Here is a 9,600-nt window from a genome sequence, read left to right as displayed (position 1 = left end):
CAAATGTAGTCTTGGTTTCAAATTAACGTGGGGGTGGGGGGGCAGGAAGCATAGGAAGCCTTTACTCTGTGCACAGAAACAATCGAAGCCAGGTCAGCCCTGCTTGGTATTTGGATGGGAGACTACCAAGGAAGTCTGGGGTCGCTGCGCAGCGCACATGAAGCTGCCGTAGACTGAGTCAGACCTCTGGATCATCAAGGACAGTATTGTCTACTCGGACTGGCAGCAGCTCTCCAGGGTCTCAGGCAGAGGCCTTTCACCCTGTTCCTTATGACTGGAGGTGCCAGGAATTGAACCTGGGACCTTCTGCATACCAAGCAGATGCTCTGCCACTGAGCCACAGCCTCTCCCCTGAGGCAGGCAATGCAAACCATCTCTGAATGTTTCTTGCCTTGAGAGTCCCACTGGGTCCCCCTAAGTCCTCTGTGACTTGACGGTACTTTCCGCCACCACAGAAACATTAATACGTATAATCCGAATGAAATGCATCCCTGTTTTGTATCACTGAAAGACAGAGGAGTTATGAGATGGTAGCTGGCTTAATGTGAGGGGTTGAAGTCAGCTTATTATAAGCTAGGAGTGATCATTGTTCAACTTCAAGAGGGAATGGGATAAACATCTGGAGCAGAGGTCCATCAGGGGCTATTAGCCACAAGTATAGATAGGATCTCTCGTTAGGGGGCAAGTGATGCTCTGTATTCTTGGTTTTGGGGGGGGCGACAGTGGGAGGCCTTCTGGTGTTCTGGCCGCACTGGTGGGCCTCCTGATGGCACCTGGTATTTTTGGCCACTGTGTGACAGAGTGTTGGACTGGATGGGCCACTGGCCTGATCCAACACTGGCTAAAGAGAGAGAGAGGAATTGTTGAAGCCAGCAACTTAGAGCATCCCAGAAGCAAAGTTAGTATAGTTCCAGACAGAAGGAAAAGCAGGACGTTCGGTGAGAGCAGATTCAAGCCGGGCAAGTTGTCGACATAACGGAGGTAGAAAAGAGCAAGAGTCCAGTGGCCCCTTAAAGACAGAAGGGAGCCGTGACTCACGGAAGCTCTTCCCCTGCCACATATTTTGTGAGTCTTGAAGGTGCTCCTGCACTCTTGCTCTTTTCTACTGCGGCAGACAGACTAACAGGGCGATCCACCTTGATCTGCCCTACTGGAGGCACCTTCAATCACCAGCAGTGTTCACATGTACTGTTAAATAGTGGGGGTTCCATGGATGAACAGACTCCAAGTCTAGTGATCCTGGTCCCCCCCTTGCACTAGTTGCTCGCAGGCCACATAAGAGCCCTGGATGGGCCGGTTCCGGCCCCTGGACCTTATGTTCGACACCCCTGATCTACCTAATTGTCATGGAGTCTGTACTTTATTCAGTGATTTCAGCAAGAACAAGGCCGTAGACCAGAGCCTCAGCCCGGTTATATTGCCTGCAATGGCCACCTCCCCAACACACCCCACTCCCAACGATGGGCTGTTTACAAAACGTTACACCTTGATTGGTTCCTGCCAGAATCCTGCCGGTCTATTGTCGTTCGGCTCCAAGCTCACCCTGTCTCTGGCAGCACAGTCCTGCCATGTTTCAGTCCCAATACAGAACATGTACCTTCTGAAATGGCAGTGAACTTGACGATAGATTCTGGTGGGCAGCTGTGCTGGTCTGAAGCTATATAACGAAGTCTGAGTCCAGGGGCACCTTTAAGACGAACAAGGTTTAATTCTGGGAAGACGCTTTCATGTGTGCGCGCACGAAAGCTTATACCCAGAATTAAACTGTGTTGGTCTTAAAGGTGCCACCAGACTCAAACGTTGTTCCCGTGAACTTGACAGTAATCTCAGCGTTAAAGCATGCCCTCTACGTGTTTCCATCACACATCTTTAAGAGCTAGTAGCGCTGTTGTGTCTCTCCATCTTCCTGTTCTGTGCCAAGAGCTACCACCTCACAGTACCCTGCTCTGAGTAAGGAGACTGCTGGGGAAAGTACCTGCCACATCCAGATCTGTTTCATTAGTGCAGTGTCCGTGGTGTGGGACTGTGCCCTCACACTGCAAAGTTCATAGCAAGGGCCGCCAATCATTGTTGGCCCCATCCATCATGTTGTGTCACTTTGGGGGGCGGAGCTACCGGGAGCAGGGCCTGCCCTGCATGACAATTAGGTAGATCAGGGGTGTCAAACATAAGGTCCGGGGGACGGAACCGGCCCATCCAGGGCTCTTATGTGGCCTGCGAGCAACTAGTGCAAGGGACGGACCATGAGACTCCCCGGGAGGGGGTGTGGAGCCACTCCGATTGTGGCTTCTTTCAGCATGGCAGAACAATCTCATCTGCAGCAGTCAAGCAGTGTGGGAGCGTCTGCCCAGTGCTGCACCGCTGGCTCCCCAGTCCACCCATATGGGTTATCCTTTGCACCCCCTTCCCACCCCATGAGGCCTTGCAGTAAGGATAGACCAACTCGGAGCTTACCAGCTGTTGTCCTTTATACAGTTTGTATCTCCAGTACTTGGCATTACATTTTATGGCACACATTGCCCGGCCCACATAACAAATGAGTTCGACACCACCGAGGTAGATCAACAGATTTTTCCCAGTTTGAACCATAGTTGTTGTTTTTCTCTCTCTTTCTTCCCACATTCTACATCCCATCCCAGTCCCAGCACCTCAAAGCTCTCTAATCGGTGATAGTCAAGTTGGTTAGCGTGAATGCTGGCGTCACCTTCTCCTAAAGAAATACCTGCCCCTTTTTATTGTTTTGGAGACACAATACACAGAGTCAAAATAGGACCCACGGTACAATTAAGGAGGACTGGTAATTAATAAAGGGGTTGTGCAATATCTGTTGTGATATATAAAGAGATGATACTTAGATGTTTGAATATATGATTCTTTCTGTTTATATGATAATTAATATAATTGTGAATAATTTGTAAGAACTATAGAAAAAATAATATATAAAAACGAATATATATATGGGAACTGCAGTGGCTCAAGTGGTTAAGATGCTGAACTGCAGGCTGTGGAAGGTCAGTAGTTCAGCAGTTCGAGACCCGGGTGCCGCATGACGGAGTGAGCTCCCGTCTCTAGTTCCAGCTCCTGCCAACCTAGCAGTTCGAAAGCAAGAAATTGCAAGTAGATAAATAGGTACCACTTCGGTGGGAAGGTAACAGCGTTCCGTGCGCCTTGGTGTTTAGTCATGCCGGCCACATGACCACGGAAACGTCTTCGGACAGCGCTGGCTCTTCGGCTTTGAAACGGAGATGAGCACCGCAACCCTAGAGTCGGATTCGACTGGCTTTCGAGCAAGGGAACCTTTACCTTTACACACACACACACACACACACATCTGTAGCATGGTATTTGCTGACTTTTGGAGTCATAATACAGCAGAAGAAAATGCTGCCCCTGGTTTTTTGTTTTTTGTTTTTAAATGGGTTCTCAAACTGCTCAGCTTGTTCTTCGGCTTTGAAACGGAGATGAGCACCGCAACCTTAGAGTCGGATTCGACTGGCTTTCGAGCAAGGGAACCTTTACCTTTACACACACACACACACACACACACACACATATATATATATAACTTGAGATTACTTGAGATACTTTGTGATCATCTGTAGCATGGTATTTGCTGACTTTTGGAGTTCTAATACAGCCAAAGAAAATGCTGCCCCTGGTTTTTTGGTTTTTTTAAAAAAAAATGGGTTCTCAAACGGCACAGCTTTGATCGAGGATAACTGCACGACTTAAGAGTAAACCAGACATTTTCCATAGGAGCAAAGCAAAACTGCTAATGGACCTGAGCTCTTATCGTTCTTTTCCCTAGATGCTTAGACATCCAGTGCAGCTCAAAAAAAAAGATGTTTTGATAGTTTTAAAACAACCAGTGCGAGAGAAAAATACTGATAAGCGGAAGAAGATGCCCATTCATTGTTTGTGCTCTAAAACCTCCGAAGTGTACTTTAAAAGTGTCTGAATTTCGGCTGTTATAATTGAAACCGTTCCACAATTCCGGTGGTATCCAGCAAGATATATAGGCTAGTAAAAGGCAAAATTGGATTTAGACGAGTCAATACTGCAGGGGCAGCCAGTGATGAACTGGTATTTCAGAATCAGTGGCTGCTCCAGCATCTAAATATGGCTGTACCAGGTAATCTAACTGCCTCTCTTATTCCAAGAAAAAATACTGTTGTGGGTAATGTCTATTTTACAGAAAATACATGATGGAAAAAACTTCTCCGGACAATCAAGTTGGGGGAGAGAGAGATTGTTAAGAAAAAGACTGCAAGATGGGGGAATGAGATAAAATATACCGAACTATGTGATTAGTTGGGGAGGGGTAGACGAGCCCGAAGGGATGCAAGGTGGCCTCGGTATAGCCCAATCTCGTCAGATCTCAGGATGCTGAGCAGGGTACCTGGATGGGAGACCACCAAGGAAGGCTCTGCAGAGGAAGGCCATGGCCAACCACCTCTGCTTCTCAATTGCCTTGAAAGCCCCTTGCTGAAGTTGCCATAAATTGGTTGCCGCTTCGTGGCACTTATGTACGTAGATGAGCCTGAAACTCTCTAGACCTGGGTTAAATATTTTCTATTTGCCCCCCACCGTTTCAAAATCTTTTTTAAGTCTTAAGTAACTTAGGGCTGAGTTTGAACGCCTGACTTCATAGAGGGTTGGACTATCAGTCTGTCCTGTTCTAACCCAAAGAGCCCCTCTCTGCTGGAATATGCCACGTCTCCTGGGACAACGCTCTTTGGGCCAGAGGAAGGCTCGACACTGGTAGAAAACAGATCCGCAGGGGTTAGCCCATCGTATTTTTAAGACCATTTGTTCATGGTTTCTCCTGCTGCAACCACAGGATCCCTTCATAGTCAGGCAACAGCATCCTTTTCACAGAATCACGTGCAGAATCTGGATGCTCAGGACATGCGGAGGCTGCTTCAAATTTATGGGACTCTCTTATGCCCAAGATGCGTTTTTCGACCAGCTTTCGCCTCCAGGGTAGAATTTCCATTAAGTAGATGTCTGTCTCGGGATCCTCACGTTTGTAATCGCTAATCCCGCAGTCCCGGGATGCATAATGAAGAGCGGCCGTGAACATCCCTGGCCATCTTGTGCCTCAGAGACAGCACGTGGACCCATGATCCTAAACATTGTATGATCTTTGTTATTTTATCAGCGGTTTTCGCTTCGTCTGCAACCAATTTGCCAGCACGATTTCCCGCTACTCTTTGCTATATGTTCAACATCACAAGATTGGGCCTATGGGGAAGGCGTGAAGACCAGTGTCATGCAGCGTAAAAGCAATCAATACCCATGGGGCAGGAGTACAGCAAGCAGGAGCTTATACACACTCCTGATTTACTTATTTTTTAATCTTGGACAGAGCCCCCTACCCTTCACCAATTGTACTACTGACTGTTTTCTTAGCCGCCGCCGCCGCCGTATCTGTCCATATTGAGATGATGATGTCTACCTGCTGAATCTCTGAATGCAAAAATAAGTAAATAGATTTGTTAGTCCAGCCGAGGAAGGTGAGTCACTGCACTACAAAGCAGCACGAAGGAGAAGGGAGAGAATGTGGCATCGCAATTAATATGTCTGCTGGGGAAAGGCGAGAGGTTTAGTTCAGGGACTGATGCAGAGTAGTTGTCAGCTATGCTGCCATGGGGTTTGGGGAGTTCAGTCTGTGTCTTGTTAATTGCTATTGCATTCCTATCCCTGTTTGGTGTAGTGGTTAAGTGCGTGGACTCTAATGTGGGAGAACCGGGTTTGATTCCCCACTCCTCCACTTGCACCTGCTGATGTGACCTTGGGTCAGTCACAAGCTCTGGCACAGCTGTCCTTGAAAAAGAGCAGTTTGTGTCAGAGTTCTCTCAGCCCCACCCACCTCACAGGGTGTTTGTTGTGGGGAGGGGAAGGGAGAGGAGTTTGTAAGCCGCTCTGAGACTCCAAGTGAAGGGCGGGGTATAAATCCAATCTCTTCTTCTTCTTCTTCTTCTTCTTCTTCTGCTTTTGCTGCAACGCTTGTCTCTCCAGATGTGCAGGAGGAGGTTGTGTTGTCTGGGAGCCACCTAACGGTTTCCTAACTTATCCCACGCGTGGGGGGGTTCCTAATTGGCCCATGCCATGGGGGGGGTGCATACAAATACCCTATATCCTAGTAGGCTCTACTGGTTGCCACCATTCTTAACAGTGCCTGTGTTACTGCATCTATAGCTTTGCAATAAAAGTATAACCGTTCCTGAATGCGTGTACTTCGTTGTTAGCTGTGGGTTCTGACAGTAGTGTGGATGGAGTAAGATGCTCATGACGGATTAAGGTCAGGCAAAGAGGGTTTGGAGAACATTGATAAACCAGTGGGCCTTGAGGTGGGGGTATCAAGAGGGAGAAGGGAAATGTCAGGCAACGTCAGCCTCTCTTACCCGAGAGCCTCGCGTATCACTCGCACATCCGCCGATTCAGTAATGAGGGGTACTAAATCCGGTTTCTCCGTCCATACAAATGAAATGCTCAGACATGTTATACAGAAATAATGAACAGGGATTTATGGAGTGCACAAAAACGTTGCCAGTTAAACGACAGGGTTTTTTTCCCGATATATCATACACTTTTCGGTCACTCAAGATGAAATAGTTCAGTTATCTTGGTATTCATTAAAAATTTTAAATGTGACGGACAGTGAGATTAAGAGGTACATCCCACCTAAGTTTCAGAGGCGTGTGAGAGGGTATCAGAAACTGGCATGGGGCTGGTGCTTAATGTTCTTCAAAACTTCATGGGTTTTGTGGTTTAAGGGCATCCAGAACATTTTGATGGGGTAAAACCAGGGGAAGAAGGGCGTTCTCCATACAGTTCATTGGGAAATCTGGACCCAATCGAACAAGATCTTGTCTCGTTACCTCCAAATCATAATCTTTTCTATTTTGGGTAACTATTGCGCCTCCCCTTATCTTCTTCCACGATGATGATGTTTTCACCATTTTAATGTATTTATAATATATTCAGTGGCTCCCTTTCACATTTGCTGAGGTCGCTCCATGTGGGTGTGTCACTTTTTTCCAGTGCCGCCGGGTCTCTGAGGATTTTATTTTCAAAAACCTGTATAGTAGGTAGGACCTGGAGGCATGCTATACAAAACAGACAAGATTATGATTCAGGAGTAATAAGACAACAACTGGTAATATTGTGCATCATGTAGCTCTGACCCTCTGGCTGAACATCTCCAGGTTTTCCTGGATGACGCTTCCATCCTTGATTCTTTCCGGTCCGGCTTCTGCCCTGGCCATGGGATGGAGACGGCTCTGGTCGCCCTTACAGATGACCTCCGTAGACACATGGATTGGGGCGGTTGCTATTAGACCTAACGGCAGCGTTTGATACGGTCACCTATGATCTGTTGGCCCACCGCCTCAAACATAGGAGTTCAAGGGACTGCCTTGAAATGGTTTTCCTTCTTTCTCCATGGTTGGGGACAGAGGGTGGCGCTTGGCGAGAGGGTCTCCCCGCGGTACCCACTGGACTGTGGAGTGCCGCAGGGGACGATCCTCTTGCCAATGTTGTTTAACATCTATATGCGCTCCATTGTCCAGTTAGTCCAGAGCTATGGCCTGGGTTGTCATCAGTATGCTGGTGACACCCAGCTCTATCGGTTAATGGACGGCCATCCATCCTCCGTTCCTGAAAAACTGGCTGAGGCTTTGGACACTGTGGCTGGATGGTTGTGGCAGAGTCAGTTGAAGTCAGATCCGTTGAAGACGGAGGTCCTGTACCTGGCTCGGGGGTGGGTGGATGTGGGCACCAGGGGCTCCCCACACTATAAGGGGCACCTTTGGTGCCGGTCCAGAAGGTGAGGAGACTGGGTGCCTCTGTCTCTATGGAGGCCCAGGTTGCTGCAGTCGCCAGGTCTGTATTTTTCCACCTTAGGCAGATTAGGTTCCTGAAGCCCTATCTCCCCCCCCCCCAAGACTTAGCTATGACGACCCATGCAATGGTCATTCCCAGACTTGATTACTGCATTGCGAGGAGGGCAGGGTATGAATTGCGGGGAGGGCCTGGTGGAACCTGCTCCCTACTGAGATCAGGGCCCTGCGGGATCTTCTTCAATTCTGCAGGGCCTGCAAGATGGAGCTGTTCTGCCAGGCCTTTGGCTGGGGCAGCGGGCGCCCATCTATGGCCTCCCTGAGGGTGCTATCACCCACCCACTGATAGCTGGCCATTACTCCATCTGTACCAATGGGCCAGAATTGTCAGCTGAGAGCCAGTTTGGTGTAGTGGTGAAGTGCGTGGAATCTAATCTGGGAGAACCGGGTTTGATTCCCCACTCCTCCACTTGCACCTGGCTGGATGACCTTGGGCAAAGCCATAGTTCTGACAAGAGCTGTTCTTGAAAAAGAGCCGTTTCTGTCAGAGCTCTCTCAGCCCCACCTACCTCACAGGGTGTCTGTTGTGGGGAGGGGAAGGGAAGGGAGTTTGTAAGCCGCTCTGAGACACCTTTGGGTAGTGAAGGATGGGGTATAAATCCAATCTCTTCTTCTTCTTCTTCTTCTTAAGCTGTTCCTACCGATTTTAATGTTGATAATGTGTTTTAAATTGTAATTGTATTTATTGTAAATGATGCTACCTGCCCAGAGCCCATTCACGGGAAGGGCAAGATATCAATACGAATTATAAATACTTTTAGAATAAATACTATCAGAGAGAAGGACCCAAACCTAACAGAAACAGGTGATCCACTGTTGAGTATACGCTCCACTAGGGATGGACGTGAACTGGTTCACGAGCCAATATTCAGCACCAACTTGGCCCGTATCATAGACCCCGAACTGATGTTCGAGGAAGGCACTTTCCCCGAACATTTGCCAGACTTTTGATCAGTTCAGTTTGGCTGTTCAGGTCATTTAAATTTAACAGCTGACGGGCACACTCACCCCGCTGTTAGGTTTAAATGGCTGTGAGCCATTTCACTGGCCAGTTTAGCTTCCCCTCGCTTGGAATGCCAGCCATTTAAAACTAACAGCAGTGTGGGTCCACCCGTCATCTGTTACGTTTAAATGGCTGCAAACCATTAATCCAGTTGGCTTTGCTGCTCCCCTCTTCAAAGCAGGAGGAAGTGAAACGGACAGGTGAAATGGTTGGCAGCCATTTAACCCTTCCTATGCAATCCCCCCCATGCAAACTGCAGCTGGGAGAAAGGGGGTCATTGTTTAAAACAGTAAATGATGGGGCTATGCTCTTTATATCAGGGTAAGGGTGCAAGAGAGAAGTATGATTTATTTTTTTTGCCAAATATAGTTGGAAGAGATGGGGGGGTTTATAGGACAAGTGGTGGCAGTATTACAGCTCTACCTTTCCAAGTGGTTTTGGCCAAGATGTTAAATTGTGTAAGAAGAAGAAGAAGAGATTGGATTTATACCCCGCCCTTCACTCGGAGTCTTAGAGCGGCTTACAAACCCCTTTCCCTTCCCCTATCCACAACAGACACCCTGTGACACCTCTCCACAACAGACACCCTGTGAGGTAGGTGGGGCTGAGAGAGCTCTTTCAAGGACAGCTCTGACAGAACTATGGCTTGCCCAAGGTCATCCAGCAGCTGCAAGAGGAGGAGTGGGGAATCAA

At 48.2% G+C, this 9,600-nt stretch overlaps 1 non-coding gene across 1 annotated transcript; it reads right to left on the bottom strand.

The window, feature by feature from the left end:
* Positions 1 to 275: 275 nt before the first annotated feature.
* TRNAT-GGU lies at positions 276 to 347 on the bottom strand. The gene has a single exon. It is a non-coding gene; the product is annotated as a tRNA-Thr (tRNA).
* Between the last annotated feature and the right edge of the window lie 9,253 nt (positions 348 to 9,600).

The sequence above is a fragment of the Gekko japonicus genome, unplaced genomic scaffold, assembly GCF_001447785.1.
Source record: "Gekko japonicus isolate JY-2015 unplaced genomic scaffold, Gekko_japonicus_V1.1 scaffold2053, whole genome shotgun sequence".
NCBI classification, from domain to species: Eukaryota; Metazoa; Chordata; class Lepidosauria; order Squamata; family Gekkonidae; genus Gekko; species Gekko japonicus.
The sequence above is the reverse complement of the archived record's forward strand: the minus strand, read 5'-3'. Positions and strand labels throughout refer to the sequence as shown.